Below are 15,343 nucleotides of genomic sequence, written 5' to 3'. Positions count from 1 at the left end.
GTGTGTGTAAATTTAGCAAAGGAAAACCCTGAGAAGTTAGCCCGATTTTATACCATCTTGATTCCTGCAGAAAAACGGTATAAAATGTGTGTCAGGGTCCTGCTGGTTCAGTAAGTGACATTATCTCCTTACACATACTCATCTCCACGGGGCAGGTGGACTGCTCTCCAAATGCACTGTTTCCTTTGCTGGTTCTTCTGCACCGATGTCTGCAGAGACATAAAAGGGAATCAGAGAGGAGAACATGATTCACACTTTCTGCCTCTGGACCAGGAAAACCCAGCCTTGAGCTGCTATTGATTTAACTGTTTGGAGAGGTTGTTATCTGCTCCAGTGAAGGCTGAACGCAACTCTATCAGCTTTTCCAGCGCTGCCCCAGCGAGGATGTGCAGAACTTCCACTTGACGGATCCAACAACATCTCAGAGCCATCCACCCCAGACCCCGTGTATTTATGTCATATCCAAGATCTTGTTATCTTTTTCTAGCACCTTTGGCTAGCAGAGTGGTGGGGATGAAGAGAAGGAGAGTGACAAGAGGGATTTGCCACTTTCTTAAAGACAAGATATCGAAACCACGCACATGTTAGCTAAGGCAAGAAGAAATGACAAAATATATGTTCACTTCTGTTCAGCAACTTCTGAATCCTCTCTCCAGACACACAAGCATTTTCTTAATGCCTGTGTGTGGAGTGTACAGGGCCAGCAGTGAATGAGATGCAGTTGTTCAAAATTGTGTCCGTTCTCCAGGTGCTGGTGGGCAGAGGAAGCAAACACATAAGGAGTCATTTATGACCAGTGCTGGGTTCACATGTCAGCAAGGTCGTGGCCCCTGTAGGGCACTGATGCTCTGAGCGCTAAGTTGTTTGCTAAAGCTGGGCCGTCTTCATCTTGTCTTTTCCCAGCCCTGCATCTATTACTTCTTCTTCTGTTAACAAAACCATATAATCTGGGGGTGCGGGGGACTGAGTCCACATTTAGTCTATGAGTGTTCCTTGGCTCTGGAGGTAGGCATTTGACCCAGGCAACTAGAGCATTGAACAGTCTTGGACACATTGGTGGCTTGATAAATACATACATAATACAATGGTCTAAAGGGATTCAGTTCCGAGTATTTTGTCTGAATGGTCAGCAGAAAGAATGGTTCTTTTCACTGGAGGTACTGAGAGGTTGAAACATCAAGTCTGGCTCTCCTGGTGGCCATCATTCTGCCTGCCTGGGCATGGTGTTAACACAGAGAAAGGCAGAACTGAGAGCCCGAGAGAGTGACAACAGTTGGAGTACCTGGATTCAGCTAGACCTGACTTTTAATTTTATCTAGCCATACCCCTCCTTTTCTCTCTTAAACCATTTTGTGTTGGATTTCCTATTGCTCGAAACCAAAAGAGTCTTTCCTGCCACAGAAATCAGGCCATACTTCCCATTCTTTGTTCCCCTCCTTGTCTCCTTTTTTTTTTTATCTTGTTTGACCCTCAAATTTTGAAATTCTGTTGTTCTCAGGTGTGTTCTCTTCCACTCAATTTTCCAGCTCTCTGCTAGTAGCATCGTCAAGTTTCTTTCAGATTATAATGAATGAATCAGGCACTGGTGTCATTAAACACCATCCAAATGAAGACATACCTGGACTTGACCCTGGGCAGAGCTGTCCCGGGTCCAAAGCCACATTTGGCTTCATTTTCAAGCTCATAGATCTCCTCTGAGAGCTGGTTTCCCCCACACAGGGGTATGGACTGAAGGCTCTGTACGATCTGGGAATTCACTTTATTTTTGCCAGTTCACCAAAAGTTTAATATTTACACTCAAGTTTGTGCTTCCAAGGGAGAGTCATTATTTCCTCTCTCGGTTTCTATGATGCTTACAGAAACCATCCTGAAGCCAGCACTGGGGACTGAACAGATTCCAGTATGATCCCTGACATATGTGCAGTAAATATGTCTGCTGGGAAAACCCCCCCTCATTTTATAATCTGTCCTCCCTTCTCCCAGAAGGACCACCTTGAATAAAGCCCACGGAAGCCAGGGCCTTACTCCAGAGGCCAGCTGGACAATACCCAGAAGCAGAGGAAAAAGAACTCTGACCGTCTGTTTTGGGGCCACGTCTCTGAACATGTGGCTGAACTTGTTCCTGAAAAAAGGCACAGTTACACTTTGAACTGGAAACACAGGGAACACTGTGCCCTTTTACATGGACAGCAATTATGCAGGGAGCAGCCTCCGAATACTTAGAACACATTAAAATTTTGCATCAAATAAACATTTGGGCATCATGGGTGACAAGGACCCGAATACAGCCCAGGGTCCTGAAAAAGGGTTTCCATGGCAACCCCACTTGGCTATGAACGCAGACTTCAGACAATCACCCAGGAGAGGCCAGCTCTTTCCAACGAGACCCACCTCCTTGACTGAAATCCTGCTTTTGTGCCCTGCTCCTGAATGAGCATCCCTGGTTCGTATTTTCAAAAATGACTTCAGCACGTATCACTTGTAACTCCCCAGAGAGGGGTATGTTGGGCTGACTCTCTGTTTAAGGAAAAGGCGGCTTGAGAGAATCCACACGCCACTCACCCTCCCTAAGTATCAGAAGGTTGAGAATGTGGCTGCCCAAGGCCGGGGGGTCCCCAACTCAACTCCCGTGTTGGTTGGATGCTATTGGCCTGACCCCAACATTTGTAGGGCCCCAAAGCAACGTTCACGGTGGTCCACATACCATGTATAAATGTTTCAAAGTTACTGATCAGGCTAATCATTAAATGAAATGTGTGCCGTCCCCCAGCTCTGACGCTTCAGAACAACCCAGAGAGCCAGGCTTGATTGAACAGCCTTAGATTCTTCATAGTCACGTGCAGAAAATGTCTGAACAGGGAAATTCAGCCCCCGACACCTGGCCCACGGTCCTCCCCCACCTCTTCCTTCCCACATCCCTCTCCCAAACTTACAGAGACTTACCCGCACACACATGGCCACCTGTCCTGCAGAAGCAACCTTTCCTTAGACCCTCTGCAGACAGCGGCCCCCAGGCTCAGGGCTGGGCACACAGGCTTTCTGGTCTTCCCTTCAGAGGTTGGCCTCGAGTAGAGGCCCTGGCTGGCCTGGAAGTGGGCCTGGGGCCATTGTGCAAGGGATCCTGTGGTCCATATACCTGGAATATGGTCCAGAGGGGAGCCCAAAACTCCCAGTGGGCATGTCCCATTGGCATTAATTTCCTCAGGCTGCCATAACAAAATACCAAAGGCTGGCTGGGTTAAACCACAAAAATCAATTTCTTGGGAATTCCCTGGTGGTCCAGTGGTTAGGACGCTGCTTTGATGGGAAAAGCAGCAATTTCCCAGAGAGGGTATAGTTCTCTTCACAAGGGAGAAGCAGAAAACCGTCGTTTCTGATAGAAAAGCTCTTTTTGATTGACCAGAATATCCGGAGTTGATAGTTTGGGCCAAGGGTGCACTGAACTGAGGTTGATTTTTCCACGCTTCCACTGCAGGGGGCACGGGTTCAATCCCTGGTTGGAGAACTAAGATCCCACATGCCACGTCGTGCGGCCAAAAAAAAAAAAGTTAATCTCTTCACAGTTCTGGAGGCTGCAAGTCCAAGATCAAGGTCTTGACAGGTTTGGTTTCCTCTGAGGCCTCTCTCCTTGCTTTGCAGACAGCCTCCTTCTTGCCCGGTCTTCATGTCGTCGTCCCTCTGTGTGTGCCCACCCCTGGTGTCTCTTTGACCAGATTGTCTCTCCTTATAAGGACACCAGTCACGTTGGAGTAGGGCCCAACCTAAGAGCCTCATTTAACTCAATCTTCTCTTTAAAGGTCCTATCTTTGAATACAAACACATTCTGAGAGATTGGGGGTTAGGGCTTCAACATATGAATCTGGGGGAGGATACAATTCATCCCATAATAGCCTCCTTCCCTGGGAGGGATCCAGGTCTGTAATAATACACAGGCAGAGGAAAGCCAGACAGGGGACCTGTGCAGTGTGGGGCCTACCTTGCCTAGGTGTGAGGGTACTGCTGGGCTTTCTGTTTGCTCACTGCTAAAGCTAATGGTCTGGTCCCCTGGTTTTGGAGACCTCTTCTCACAGCTGGGTCATTTAAATGGTCTTCTCAGATCTCCTTGACCTAGAACATGATCGTATCTGCCTGTCACACTCATTCAGTGGTGAGCATGGCTGGGAGGCAGTGGCCAAAATTCATGGGCTATCAGTCCAGTCGAAGGTGGTCAGCTCATAGAAGACCACCACATCTCTTGCCGGATTAATCGTTTGCAGAGCTAAAGAAAGGGGGAAAACATCAGCCTGCGCTACTGATGGAAAAATCAGCGGTTTCCCCAAGAGGGTATAGGTCTCTTCACAAGGGAGAAGCAGAAAACCGTCGTTTCTGATGGAAAAGGTCTTTCTGATGGATCAAAAGACCCCGAGTTGACAATTTGGGCCAAGGGTGCACTGAACTGAGGTTGATTTTTCTGCTCTTGAGGGAGAGCCGAGTTTGATCATTTGCGAAAACTGAAACATTAGCAAACAGTGCATTCCCCTTTGCAGGCTCCCAGCAAAGTGGAAACTAGTACAGCAGACACGCGCTCCACTTGTCAACCTGAGCCAGCCGGGCACCGGCGTCTGACAAGTCCCGCGGGAGGTACCTCTCCTTCCGTCTTTCTTCCCAGGAACAAAGACGAAATGGTAGAATCTGCTGAACACGGATCCTCAAAGGAAATTCCCAGCCCATAGACATGCCTATATTCCCGGGACCCACCTTCGCATCTTCTGATCTAGTCTCAACACAATAAAGAAAAAAGAACAAACAAGTGATTCGTAGTTGTTGAAATTAGGAATTTTACTAATAACATTGTAACCGAAAGTGGGGTCCTACTCGCTGCTCAAAAGCCAATAAAGAGGCCAGGTCGGTGGAAAGGAAAGTTTGCTTTATTTTGGATGGGGGGCAGGGAGAAGGACGGATGCCTGTCCAAAGGCAGACCCACCCCAGCCCAATAGGTGGGCAAGCACTTTTATAGACAGAGGGAGGGGGCTACATGCAGAACCAGCACAGGTAGCTCTGACAGGCATCTTGAAACTGGTCATCAGTGGTCTGACCAGTGTCATCTTGATTGTTTTAGGTACAGTTAATCATCAGGTCCAGGGTCGGTTTGTCTCCATTTCTTTGAGGCCAGTTCTCAGAATTGTGGCAGCTTATGTCATGGCTACAGTCTGGTCATCACGTAGTTAACATCTTCCACCTGATGGGGGTTTCAGTATCTGCAAAACAGCTCCCAGGACATGGCTCAGAATATTATCTATAGCCCTTGAGGAGGAACTAAAGGTCCTTGACTATGCTTAGTGACTAAACTATTATAATTTAGTCTTGTTGGACTGTTTTCCTTTGTTTCTGCATTTTCTCACTTCTCTGATTAAACTTATTCTTTGGCTAAAGTTTTTCCACAGACAAAAGGCAGGCCGAGGACATGGGGGTAGGGGCACGGATCATAGGGTCCTGCTCCGTTTCAACATCGCTCTCCACTGAGTCACTTAGAAGAACTGGGTGCTGGGCTAAGTGTTTTGCCTGCGCAAGATGAGAAAAATCTTCTCAGTGACATTGAAGTCAGGCATCCTCCCATTTTACAGCTGAGCAAACTGAGGATAAAAGTCATTGAGGAATTTGCTAACGGCCACTCAGCTAGTACGTGCCCTGAGTCAGTCAGCTTTTCTTCTTTTTTTAAAGTGTACAATTCAGTGGTTTTCACTGTATCCACAGAGTTGGGCAACCGTCACCACAATCAATTTTGGAACATTTTCGTCACCCCCCCCAACGAAACCCCATACCCTTTGGCTTTCTTGTCCCCATTCTCCTCAGCCCCAAGCAACAACTACTTAATTTCTGTCTCTATGGTTTTGCTTATTCTTGACTTCCTATAAATGGAATCATACAATGTAAGTCCTTTTGACTCTGCCTTCTTTCAATTGACATCATAGTTTCAAGGTTCATCCATGTCGTAGCATGTATCAGAATCAGATTTCTTTTCATGGCTGTTTAATATTCCATTGTGTGGACATTTTGTTCATCTATTGATCTGTGGATGGACATTTGGGTTGCTTTCATCTTTTAGCTATTGTAAATAGCGATGATATGAACATTCATATACAAGTTTTTGTGTGAATACCTGTTTTCCTTTTTTTTTTTCTCTTTTTTTTCACCGCGTTGGGTCTTCACTGCTGCACGCGGGCTTTCTCTACCTGCAGCGAGCGGGGCTACTCCTCGTTGAAGTGCGTGGGCTTCTCATTGCGGTAGCTTCTCTTGTTGCAGACCATGGGCTCTAGGTGCGCGGGCTTCAGTAGTTGTGGCACGTGGGCTCAGTAGTTGTGGCACGTGGGCTCAGTAGTTGTGGCATGCAGGCTCTAGAGCGCAGGCTCAGTAGTTGTGGCGCACGGGCTTAGCTGCTCCGCGGCATGTGGGATCTTCCCGGACCAGGGCTTGAACCCGTGTCCCCTGCATTGGCAGGAGGATTCTTAACCACTGAGCCACCAGGGAAGTCCTCCTTTTTTTTTTTAAACACTACTTTACTGAGCTATGATTGACATGTAAAAAGCTGTACATGTACATCCTGTTGCTAAGATCTTCCAGTTTTCCCCTCATTCCATCTCCTGAAATAAATCCTTCCATTTTTCTTCTTGAAGAAATTCCCCAGTGAGGCACTGACCTCTTGCTTAATTGGAATGAATGCTCCCTCCCGCTACTGCAGAGATTCTGCAGTTTTCTTTCCAGTGGACGCCCTGATTGGTTCTCCCATTTCTTGGGTCCCACATCTTTGGGCTTTTCACCCTCATTTTCATCCACAACTTACATCTTCAATAATGTGCTCGGTTTGGGAGTCTTTGCATATCTGAAAATGAACTTACTCTGTCCTCACTCTTACATGATAGTTTGGCAAGGCTTAACTACCTAGGTTCAAAGAGATTTTTACTTGGACTTAAAAAAAAAGTTTTATTGAAATACAATTGATTTACAATGTTGCGTTAGTTTCTCTTTGTTTTTGGCCATGTGGCATGGCTTGCGGGATGTCAGTTTCCCAACCAGGGATCAGACTCAGGCCCCTGGCAGTGACAGTGCCGAGTCCTAAACACTGGACCACCAGGGAATTCTCTGTGTTAGTTTCAAGTGTACAGCAAAGTGATTCAGTTATAGATACATATATATTTATTCTTTTTCAGATTCTTTTCCATTATAGGTTATTACAAGACATTGAGTATAGTTCCCTGTGCTATACAGTAGGTCCTTGTTGGTTATCTATTTTATATATATTTACTTAGACTTTGAAAGAATTATTCCACATTTTTGTAGCACTGAGCACCATTCATGATAAGTTTGATGCAAGCTTGATTCTGAATTCCTTTATAAGTGAATTCTTTCTCTCTTGGAGCTCTTAGTATATTCTCTTTATCTTGAAAGTTCTTAAATCTCATGAGAATGTGTTAGATGTGGGTGTTTTAAAAACGTGTTGTGTTTCCATGAGACAAATTCTCTTATTCTAAGATTCATGTCTTTCTACCTCTCTGGAAATTTTTATTATTTCTTTGATATTTTTCTCCCTTCCACTAGGTCTAGTGTCTCTTGAGCTCTTCATAGCTACTGCCTTGCTGTATATTCTGGGAAAATTCCTCCAGTTCTTCTTCCAGCCATCCAACTTAATTTTCAGTTTAGTTTCAGTAAATCTTCTTTTAAATTTCCAAGAGCACTTTTCTGGTTGTTGTTCCCTGATTGCTTCTTTATCACATTCTTGTTTTCTGGGTAGTTGATTTGAAAATGATAATTAGGATTTTTTTAAGCTCTCTTCTGTTCTCTGAATTATCTTGGTTTCCAATCTGGTCAATTCATCTGCTTACTTTTATTAGTCTTTGCTTTTTTTTTTTTTTTGCGGTAAGCGGGCCTCTCACTGTTGCGGCCTCTCCCGTTGCAGAGCACAGGCTCCGGACGCGCAGGCTCAGCGGCCATGGCTCACGGGCCCAGCCGCTCCGCGGCATGTGGGATCTTCCCGGACCGGGGGACGAACCCGTGTCCCCTGCATCGGCAGGCGGACTCTCAACCACTGCGCCACCAGGGAAGCCCTTCTTTCTTTTTTTTTTTATAAATTTATTTATTTATTTATTTTTGGCTGCGTTGGGTCTTAGTTGCTGCGTGCGGGCTCTCTCTAGTTGCCGTGAGCAGATGCGGGCTTCTCATTGCGGTGGCTTCTCTTGTTGCAGAGCATGGGCTCTGGGCGTGCGGGCTTCAGTAGTTGTGGCACGTGGACTCAGTAGTTATGGCTCATGGGCTCTAGAGCGCAGGCTCAGTAGTTGTGGCGCACAGGCTTAGTTGCTCCGTGGCATGTGGGATCTTCCCGGACCGGGGCTCGAACCTGTGTCCCCTGCATTGGCAGGCGGACTCTCAACCACTGCGCCACCAGGGAAGCCCGAGCCTTTGCTTTTCTTTGTATGTCTGCTTCCCTTTGGCAGTCGATCCATGTTTGGGAACAGCTTATCCACATTTTAAAAACTGGCCAGTTGCTCTCCAGATATTTTATAACATTTAAACACCCACCATCCTGTTTGGTGACATTCCTCTCTCTCCACAACCCCCTCTATTTGGAGTGACTTCAGTAAAACAATTACAACACCAATCATTGCCAATTTGGAAGAGGACAGATGATAGACCGCTTTCGTTTGCAATCATTTGACCATTTCTGAGATGTTTATTGATTTTTTATGTGTCTTCTTTTGCCAGTTAGTAACTGGTCAACAAATGAAAACAGCAAGGAAGCAGGGAAGAGATGGCTGGGAGAGAAATTCTTGGGCATCCCTGAGTTCTCGTTAAGTACCATCCTTCTTTCTCTGCTCCCCAAGTCTGAATGGCCTGGCATTCCCCCTTCTCTCTTCCGCTCAACGAAAAGTAATAATAAGTAAGTAAGACGAGTTACTTTATTCAACTGGGAAGGGAGATAAACTAGTCGAGACCAAATAGGAGAGAATGCCTTCTCTAAACCTGCAGAATATGCTTGGCTAATGAGAAAAGAGACCTTTGGGCTACCGTTCTCCTTTATCTTCTCTGATCTATTCTCGCGGTTGCATTAGGAATTTCTACATTTTTCATTAAATTGCTCCAAGTGAGGAGAAATCACCAAGCTACAGAGGCTCCCCTTTGGAAGTCATAAAGTCAGCTCTTTAGAAATGCAGGCACAGGTTGAATCGGACAAAAAGCCCTCATGCTGTGGGCACGCTTAAAAATTCAGACCTGTGTGCACAGACTGGGGTCAGGAGCAAACGGGATGTGACGGCAGATGCCTCGGTTCTTTGGCGGGAGCCTTGCGAACTAGACCAAGAGAAGGAAGAGTAATAAGAGAAAAACAAACAGAAGTTTATTCACGTGCGCGTTGCACATACGCAGGGAAGAACTCAGTGACGAGTAATTCAAAAGGGTGGTTAGAACTTGGGCTACTAAAGCATCTTAATAAAAGCACAGTCATTTTGTATAGAAGTGACAAGACAAAGGAAAGGGACTTTGAGCTTCCAAAGGTGGCACGTTGTTTGAAGGTGAATATATAGAGGAAATTCATGGGAGAAAAGGGCTAGTTAGTAAGGTTTGTTATGTAGATTTCCCTGGTGCTGTCTCTGGGCTGATAAGACTCTATCTAGAGTTGTGTCCCGTGATTCAGAATCTTCCCGCCCTTCCTGGTAGAGAGGGAGAGGGCAGAGAGTTTTGCTTCTTTTTAATTATCTTCACCTCAAAATGATTGGAGTGGCATACTCCGAACCCCTTCAAATCCTACTGAGCACGTTGCATGTGGTGAGTCCAAACTGAGATGTGCTCTCAGGATTTTACTAGGGATTTCCTGTATTTACACAGGATTGCCTGGATTTGGGAGATTTGCTCCAAAAATACAAAATATCCATTGACAAATTTTTATTTGATTACATGTCAAAAGGATAATAATTTAGGTAAATTGGCTTAAATAAAATATTTAAATTAATTTTTTCTTTTACTTTTTAAAATGTGGCTTCCAGAAAATTTTAACTTACATATATGGCTTACATTTTGTTTTTAATAGACAGTGCTGGTCTAAGAGCACCGTGAAATGTCTCTTATCTATTCATACAGGCAACATATTTACTGAGAAACTGCTATGTGCAAAGCACAGGATACCCAAGAGGGAATAAGGACAGAATCTCTGTCTCCCTTGCCAAGGGTCCCCCTGAATTAGGAAATGACTGATCCAGGCTTTAAATCCAGGGGCGTCAGACTTTTGAGCTGTACCGGGTCCCCCCGCCACAACCCTCTCCTTGATCTATGGTTAGAATTCCACGTCCTCTCCATGCCATTGGGACAGTCATAACTTCTCCAATCCAGCGTCTGTACTTTCCCAACAGTCCGTCCTTAGCATGTTGGAGCAGGAAGCAAGAACAGGTGGATCTGTGTTATTATCATGTATGTGATAATAAGGCATGATTGGCAAAGTAGCATATATGTGGTCTGCCCAAACTCTGGACACACAGAATTGTCTCAGACACACAGACAGAGGGAGCAGTCTAGAAAACAGAGCCCTCAGCTTCTCCGGTCCTTTTCTCACTCCCTCACCATCTGGTGGCCCAGTACCTGCCCACCTGGCCAGAGCAGCCTGGGGTCCTCAGCAGCCCTGGGGGGCAGGAGTGTTGTTTGTTGGCTAAGAGGAGTGGTCATCTCATTGGTCGCTCAAGAAGCAGCAGGACTCTTCCTACAATCTGCTTGTCTTTAATTAACCAAAGAGAGAAAACAGATTCAAGAACATGACGCAGGGTGTCAGATTAGGGGAGGGAGGGAAGATGGGGGGGGCCCACAGGGCAGGTTTGCAATTACGTGGAGACTCGCACCGGTAGCCTCTCTGTGGCTGACTCTTTGGTTCTGACCTTTTATTTCAGAATTGAAATGGAGCTTAAGATCTTTCCCAAACAATGGGCTCAATGATCCTAACAGCTGGGGCTGTTGCCAGGTGCGCTGCCAGGGAGCTCGAGTGGCACACCTGGTTTTTACAGTGTTTCAGAGACATCAGATCAAACTCACGAATAGCTCACATTTATTTAATACGCATCAGGCACGCGGTGCTAAGTAGCTGGCTTGCATGCTATTCTGCGTGAGGGGCAGTGCGGAGCAGTGGTTAGGGGCTTGGCACTGGATCCAGGATGCCCAGTTCCGGTGCTGACTTTACCCCCTAAACAGACAGATGACTCTCGCGAAACAGCTGGGCCTCTTGGTGATTCACTTTTGTCATATGCAAAAGGGTGGCACTAGTAATGCTCTTACCCCATAGGTTTGTGGTAGGGAATAAATGAGTTAATATTTTTAAAGCACTTGGAACAGACCCAATACATACACAGTTTTCAATGTTCTTTGTTCTATTAGCATCGAATCTTCATAACAACCCTACGAGGCAACGTATGAGTTTCCTCTTGCTGCTGTAACAAGTGACACACTTTGTGGCTTAAAACAACGCAAACGTTTTGGTTTTGTTCTTTGTATTTTGGGAGCTCAGAAGTCCTCACGTCAAGGTGTAGGCAGGGCTGTGTTCCTTCTGGAAACTGCAGGGGAGAATCGTTTTCTTGCTTCTTTTGCCTTCTAGAGGAAGCCTTGCATTCCTTAGCTCACGACCTTTTGTTTGCATTGCTCTGACCTCTGCTTCCCTGTCACATCCTTTTCTCTGTATCCCTCCCGTCTCCCTCTTTCCCTTAGAAGCACCCTTGCAATGACATTGAACCCACTTGGATAATCCTGGGTAGTACTTTCTAAAACCGTGCAAACTCAGATTGGGACTCGAACCCACAGTCTTTTAATTGAGATCATACACCTGGTCTCAGGATTTAATGAAGCTCAGGTTCTTTAAGTCTTATGGCAGAAAGAATTCAGTGAGAGACAAAGTGATAGGTAAGAAGTGGGTTTATTTAGAGAGGTACACATTCCACAGACAGAACGCAGTCTGTCTCAAAAGGCAAGAACGGCCTTGGGAGAAACACAGAGTGTGGGCCATCTCCGAAGGCGAGAGGTTGCACAATACGGAGTGGTTAGTTTTTATGGGCTGGGTAGTTTCATAGGCCAATGAGTGGAGGATTATTCCAAGTATTTCGGGGAACGGGTGGGGATTCCCAAGACTTTAGCCGCCGCCCACTTTCTGGCCTTTTATGGTCGGCCTCAGAACCGTCATGGCGCTGGTGGGTGTGTCATATAGATGCTGACGCATTACAATGAGCGTATAATGAGGCTCCAGGTCCACCGGAAGTCGAATCTTCTCCCGTCTTGGACCTCGCTGGTTCTAACCAGTCTATGTTATGTCCTATGGCTAGATCATTCTTTTAAAGGTTGTGCCCCGCCCCCTTCCCTCCTGTTTCCATTCCATCTCCAGATCACATTTGCAAAGTCCCTTTTGTCAAGTAAGTTGAAGTTTTCACAGCTTCTAAGAATTCGGATGTCAGCATCTTTGGGGAGCCATTATTCAGACTCCCAGAAGTTGTTATTATTATTATTGTTATCATCATCATCATCACCATCATCATTATACCTGAGACATCAGTATGTCTTCCTTAAAAATAACAAGGAAGGTTAATTTGGGCCATACCCAACTGAGATTACAAATCAAACATAATGGTGGCATTTACAAGTTTGTGCAAGACAATGATTTCTTTCAGGATTGAGTTGTACATTCTAACCCGTGCAAGTGGCAGAATCAGATTTGCACCAGGTCTGTCTGATTCCTGACTCTTTGCCTTGACCACCATGTGCGAGAAGAAGGGACGTATTGTATCAGACTCCCACAAATGTTCGACAAAAACATTAATCGGGGGCCAACGGCTTACCTAGACTGGTTCTCATTTCGCCTTTTGCCCATTCATTCAGGTCTCCTGAGGCATCCTCTATGTTAAGCGTTGAGCTAAGGGTAAACATGCCAACGTGCATTGGCTATCTAGAATCCACCTTGTGCTTCCACCTGCCTGCTCTAACTCTGTGTGCTTTGCTCTGTATACTGCGGCGTTCCTGAATATTGTGTGTAGGGCAAAATCGAAACATGGCATGTATGTTTCCTCTTTAAAGACTCTTCTGGTGGGTCCTTTTGTAGAGCAAAGCTTTGAGGAAGGAGACTGATTAATGCCATGTTAAAAAATTAAACGTAGCAAATACAGATTTCAATATTTCAACTCAAGTCTGTGAGACACGCATCTTAGCTTTTCTACCATCATTTAATTTCTGTTAAGGCAGACATACCTAAACACCTACCTCAAAGACTTCCCTTACCCCCCAAAGTGGTTTGTTGCAAAGGATTTTGATGCATGCACGAGTGGCGTGGAAGTGGGGAGTGGTCTTCATAGCCCCACTAGGTTTTCCTCAGACCTGGTAAGGAGTAGGGGCCCTAGAATGATCCTGGGGAATTCTAGAGCAGTTTGGGAGTAAGTTGAACGTGAGCTGGACCCAGAGGAAGGTTGTGTTGGAATGACCCCTGCATGGACAGGGGGCCCTACTAGATATGGTCCCCATGCCCCACTCCCAGGATAATTTCATGGCACTACTTCAGCCTATTGGAACTTAGATGCATCCTTGGGGAGCAAGGAGGAGAATCCGAATTGCTTGAAATTAAACTCTTGTCCCTAAAGGTAAAAGACTTCATGAGAAAAATTAATTTCAGTTACAGAAAATAAACGAGAAAATGATATTACTTTACAGACCTGAGTTTGTGGCCTAAAAGCCATTCCACCAGAAATAAATTTTTGTATCTTGAGGTTGTTTAAATTGGAAGCCCATTTGCTTTTACTATATAAAGTCGTTTATTTATTATTTAAATCAGTTATTAAGAAGCAGAAGATTCTAGAACTTTCCATGTCCACCCGAGGCCACGAGTGTCCTTGATACAAACAGGGAAGAGTGATTTAGGGTAGAAACGAGGAACATCATCTCATTTGCTACTTCTGAACTTTGACTCTGGGTGATTACAACTTTTTTTTTTAACTTGTTTTCTTTTTTTTGGCTGCATTCGGTCTTCGTTGCTGCACGTGGGCTTTCTCTAGTTGCGGTGAGCAGGGGCTACTCTTTGTTGCGGTGTGCAGGCTTATCATTGCGGTGGCTTCTCTGGTTGCAGAGCACAGGCCCTAGAGTGTGTGGGCTTCAATAGTAGTGGCGCACGGGCTTCAGTAGTTGTGGCTCACGGGCTCTAGGGCACAGCCTCAGTAGCTGTGGTGCACGGGCTTAGTTGCTCCACGGCATGTGGGATCTTCCCGGACCAGGGCTCGAACCCGTGTCCCCTGCGTTGGCAGGCGGATTCTTAACCACTGCGCCACCAGGGAAGCCCCCTTACAATTTTCTTTTTCATGTAATTGATCTTCCTTCATTGGAAAATGCCTCGTAGGTGTTGAAACACTGCTTTGCATCCCAGTCATCCTAGTCCTAAAATTTTTATGTAACTGCAGGGTCTGCAGCAATTTGTGTTTGTTTTCCTGGGTGTGAAACTGATTGTGGACTCCACTGGGATAAGGCGCTTCATTTATACCGGGTAAAAAGATCCAAGGGGAGGTGGAGAGAGAAGAATACTACTTATTCAAACACCAGACAAGGGCTTCCCTGGTGGCGCAGTGGTTGAGAGTCCGCCTCCGATGCAGGGGACACGGGTTCGTGCCCCGGTCCGGGAAGATCCCACGTGCCGCGGAGCGGCTGGGCCCGTGAGCCATGGCCGCTGAGCCTGTGCGTCCGGAGCCTGTGCTCCGCAACGGGAGAGGCCGCAACAGTGAGAGGCCCGCGTAGCAAAAAAAAAACCAGAAAAACAGGCAAAACACACAGCAGAAACACCGACACGTTGAAGAGGGCTGACGGCTGCTTTACGCTGGCTTCACAGCCCTGATACTGCGATCCTGATCCCACACAGAACCAGCATTCTGCTACGATTGGGCTTCAAACCTCCACGGAATTTCTACAGATGTCATTTGTTGGAGTTTTTTTTTTTTAATTTTTCAATCATCATCTTAGTAAATGGATAGACTATCTGCCAATTGCACAAGTACAAATCCCAGAATCGTTCCTTTTCCTCAACCCTAGATGTGACCTATTAGCAAATCCTGCTGGTCTTACATCTCAGATTGAGTTCCTCCGGATGCAAAATCTGGGACAAGGATGTGGGAGCGAGTGATTAATTTTGCAATAGCTCCTTCCAAGGAGGCACCGAAATGGACCTGGGGAAGTGAGAGGAGAAAAGAAGGAAGGCAGCACAGGGTGGAATGAGCCCCATCCGGATGGGATGCTCTCCCCAAAGCTCTCCTCTCACAATGATGCTACCAATCTCTTCAGCACGATTCAGGGACGTTCACTCTCCTGTTCAGAAGCCTCC

The 15,343-nt window shown here is 46.0% G+C and overlaps 1 protein-coding gene across 2 annotated transcripts in view; it reads left to right on the top strand.

The window, feature by feature from the left end:
- The window catches only part of SLC15A4 (solute carrier family 15 member 4), a 120,593-nt gene that overhangs the window by 66,703 nt on the left and 38,547 nt on the right, over positions 1 to 15,343 (top strand). The gene's annotated exons all lie outside the window — the stretch shown is intronic.

Source organism: Lagenorhynchus albirostris, chromosome 14 (genome assembly GCF_949774975.1).
Source record: "Lagenorhynchus albirostris chromosome 14, mLagAlb1.1, whole genome shotgun sequence".
NCBI classification, from domain to species: domain Eukaryota; kingdom Metazoa; phylum Chordata; class Mammalia; order Artiodactyla; family Delphinidae; genus Lagenorhynchus; species Lagenorhynchus albirostris.
Note: the sequence above shows the minus strand (reverse complement) of the source record. Positions and strands in the feature narration are given on the sequence as shown.